The sequence below is a fragment of the Bos mutus genome, unplaced genomic scaffold, assembly GCF_027580195.1.
Source record: "Bos mutus isolate GX-2022 unplaced genomic scaffold, NWIPB_WYAK_1.1 CTG260, whole genome shotgun sequence".
NCBI lineage: Eukaryota > Metazoa > Chordata > Mammalia > Artiodactyla > Bovidae > Bos > Bos mutus.
The window spans coordinates 1-4,252 of NW_027219762.1; the positions used below are offsets into that span (position 1 = coordinate 1).

Here is a 4,252-nt window from a genome sequence, read left to right on the forward strand (position 1 = left end):
TCACCTGGTTTCAGATCCCCTATGACAAAATCAGAGATTTTGCTTCAGCGAGACTGCTCGAATTCTCTCAGATGCAGACGCACACTTTTGCCCCTCAGGCCCCCAAAGCCAGTGGCAAGACCCCAGAGGAAAGAAGAACTTCACATCAGGACTTTCAGCACCCACCATGGCGTATCTTTGGCAGGACTGCTATTGCCTAGACCCTGGACCCTGAAAACCAGCAGGCCCCAAACTGCCCCCAGGGGCTTCCCTGTCTCCCACTCTCCTGAGGTCCTTTGAGACATGCAATTACTCCTTGCTCACTCCGTTCCCTCCCTCACAGGCTCATCCGGGCAGAGGGTCAAACACGTACAACCACCTGTGCTTTCCTCGCCTTTCTGCACTGCCAGGGAGGCAGGCTGGAAGTGCCTGGAGGCATGCCACACTCACATCCTGTCTCTCCTAGAATGCCTGTGGTTTTGCAGGTACAGCTTACTTTAGCATGTCTCCCGTTTTGTGTCACAGTGTGTGCCACCCTCAGGGAGGGAGTGTGCTGGCTGATGGGCTGCTCCTGGGCAGCACTGGTCCAGGACCTTCCCAGTTCTCCTTCTCACATGTGTGGAACAAGTCTCCAGTGCAGCAGGCAATCTGTGCCTCTTTCTCCTTCACGTCTCTGCCCAACTCGGAAGGACCTTAGCCTCCTCACCATCGTGGGTCTTGCCACAGCCATGTCCACCATTTCAACAGGCCAGCCATGGCCCTCCGAGACTCAGGGCTCCACAGGCAGTGGTTTAAAAGCCCCACCCTACCTGATTTGCCCTGAGTGAACCCTCAGACCATGAATCCCTTTTCCTGGTCCAAACACACACAACAACACAGTAGAAATGGTGAGCGTGTTTTGTGTTTTGTCTAATTGCAGATATCTGGAGCCATGGTCAGGAGTTATCACTGGCCATCCTTTCTTCATTCCCATCCTGGACAGGGTCAGTGCACAGATATGGCGACAAACTCCTTCAGACTGGGAACGCCTCGTGCCTCCTCTTCTGGTTACTCAGCACCTCCTCTCCTGTCGCCTTCATCTCTGCATCTGCCCTGGGCCGGATACACACAAACACACAGAAACACAGCCAACACAAGCACATGCGTGTATATACACATGCTTGGCATAGGGACACAAATGCAAACAGGGAACACAGGTATTTCAGGAGCTGAAGACGCCCATGTCCAGCAATGTTGGAGATGGTGTCAGTCGGCACCATGTCCTGCCTTTGGGGCTCCCTGTCCACCTCCTCCCCAGATTCATCCGGATTTTCCCAAGACAGCCTGAAGCCACTTCGAGTGCAGCATGTGTGGTGGTGGTGGTGAGATCCGAGTGGTGAATGTGGAAATTCACCCAAGATCCCAAAGTCAGCACACAGGTGCACTGGGACCACCAAGAGGATGTCTTTTTCAATGATAGGCCATCGCAGGGTAAGGGGCGGGAGTGAAGGGCCCAGTTAATCTCAAACTCAGTGAGCAGCAGGAGGCTGGAGGATGGCAGGACCCAGGGACGGATGATTCTGACACAGACACTTAATTCACCCTACCTCTAGGACTCTAGTGGAATAGGGTATCACCTAGGTATCACCTAGGACTCTTGTGCTGCAACCATAGCTGACTTGAGGGAGACTTACTTCACTCACGGACACACTGAGTCCCCATGCCCCCAGTCTCAGCAAGTCACCTGCTACATGCATAACCCAAATTCTGGCTCTGCAGCCAGCTTGCATGAACCTGAGCATCCCCATTTGGGAAAGGATAGTGTCCCAGCTACGATAAGGCTGTCTCTCAGGGCCTATCTCCTGACCGCCTCACCACATGTGTTTCTGTCAGTTATCTCTGATGGAAGAATCATCCTCCCGAGGTAGTACTTTCAGGATCGTCCCACATGTCATTGCTGATGAGCTTGCTGGCAACACGAGCAAGGTCAACCCAGGGCTGACCAGGCCCTGAACCCTCCCATGAGCAGCCAAGAACTCCAACATTAATCATCACCTGTGTGCAGGCCCAAAGCAACCCCACATCAGCAATCGTGTTCAATTCTGGGCCATTGTGGCCTGACAGCCAGTTGAGAAAATTAAGGCTCCTGGTGTCCAGACTGTGGCTGGGGGATGCCCATTCAAAGTCCCAGAACCAGGGGACTGGACTGGAATGACATGCCCTGTTCCCTGCGGAAAGACGGGAGACTGGGGTGGACTCCACAGGTGGATCATCTACATGCTTGCACACCCACACTCATCACCCTGGGAGCCACGTGTTACCAGTGATGTCAAGGTAATACTCCTTAATGATCATGGTGTTCAAGAAGTAGGGGTTGTCCTGAAAGGAAAAGATCAGCTTGCAGCGGGACTGCAGATGGCTCCGCACCTGCACCTGCCAGGGTAGGGAGGAGGGAAAAGGTGCAAACATCTAGGGGCCTCAGCTTGCCTCCCAGGCAGGCATTAACAGCTTCCAGGACTCCTCTCCAAAGTCTCATAGCACAGGAACATGGCTAACAGGATCTTCCCACTCCCTGCCAGGTCCCATACCCATCCTTTCTCAGTCTTCCTCACTGATCTTCAAGTCAATCATGTAGCCGAGAAAGTCTTGATCTTGGTCGCTGATCATGACGGAAACTTGAGGGTGGCTCATAATCTGCTTTAGGTCAAGGAGCCATTCAGGGAGCTACATGCCAGGCCAAGAAGAGCCAGGAGCATCAGTCCTAGTCTGGGGTGGAACAAGGATATTGGAAAAGGCATCTGCAAGGAGCTGGGTACTGCCTGTTACCTGGCCACCCCTGATGTCATCAGGCTTTGCCATACCATCAGACACGCTCATGGCTCTGGGCCCCTTGTGGTGGTGTGCATCTGAGGTGGTCTGCATTCTCCAAGCAGGGACTGGTTTCTGACCGCTACTGTTCTCCTCCAGACCTGTGTATGCTGGGTAGTGGCATGTCACTGCTTACATGGTCAGATTTGCAGTCCTGTGACAATCTGTGTTTGAAAGCAAAGGGGTTTTTTTGTGTGTGTGTGTGTGTGTGTGTGTGTGTGTGTGTGTGTGTGTGTGTGTGTTGTGTGTGTATATGAATGACTCCCATGTCTCAGCTATATGCCAGGATCACCCGCATTTACAGCAATAACTGTGTGTAGATGCTGCTCTTGTGTACCATCTCTGGTCATTCCTGACTTGGAGGCCTCAGGTGCTGCTCCTCCTCAGATGCAGGCCTGAAGGAGACACTCAAAGGCATGGCTGCAACACGTACATCTGTAGCCCTGCCCAGACCCTACTCTGCTGGGCCTTTGGAGCTTGCCAATTGCCCAGGACCACATTTTCTTCAGGGGCCTCCAGCGCCCTTCCTGTGCCCTCGCCCCCTCCCCCTCCTCCTGCTCCTGCCCCTTCTCCTCCTCCTCATGAGCAGTGGACCCAAAGGAGCAGCGGAAAGGATACAGTTTTGGCCCAGAAGCCAGGGATGCCCTGGATGATGGCACTCCCCCAAGCCAAGTGATGCTTCCTCCTCTGATGGTAGGCCCTGTGGTTTTGCTCACACTCAGAGCTCAGTTCCACCTGCAGGGCGGCCAGTGCCTTCAGGACATCTAGCGCCTGGTGCTCACTCGGACCTCCCGGCCTGTCCTGGCCCTGCTCCTCCACCGTCTTCTCCTCCAGCTCCTGGGAGGACCACTGTTTCTGCTCCTCATCTGCCACAACCTCCACCTCTTCCATGATGTCTTCTGCAAGCAGCCGGAACTCCCGCCCGATCCCTGCCACGTCTCCGTCCACCAGGGTCTGGCTGTCTTGCACTGCCTCCACCCTAAAGAGGATGGCCTCTTCACTTGGCGTGACAACTGGTGGTTGCAAGGTTCCAGCTGCGCACAGCATCAGGATGGCAGGTCGCGGGATGAGGGGTGGGGGCTTCTCCCTGAGTACTGGGGCTCACAGCTAAGGGTCCCGGGACGCTCCCGCCTTCCTTTGATCGCCTCTCACGCTCCTCTTGGCCCAAGCTGGGGCAGATGTGAAGGGACACGATATAACAGCACAGACAATGGTGCATAATGGTGACCAGGCTGCAGTAAACCTGTGGGGCCCACTAGCTCTTTGGGGGCGGGGAGTGAGGGGGATGGTCGGGAGGTGGGGAGTGGTGTGTTGGGGGTGGCGTGAGGCCAAGGAAAGGGGTGCCGGACAGCCCAGGCCAGGGTGAACGGGCCCTGGGACATCAGCGTAAAACAGGCAGGAGCCTAGGCTGTGAGCCAAGCACAGG

General features: G+C 55.1%; 1 pseudogene; it reads right to left on the reverse strand.

Annotated features, from left to right (window-relative positions):
- Positions 1 to 1,847: 1,847 nt before the first annotated feature.
- Positions 1,848 to 4,045, reverse strand: LOC138986928 (testis-specific Y-encoded protein 1-like; annotated as a pseudogene).
- Positions 4,046 to 4,252: the final 207 nt, after the last annotated feature.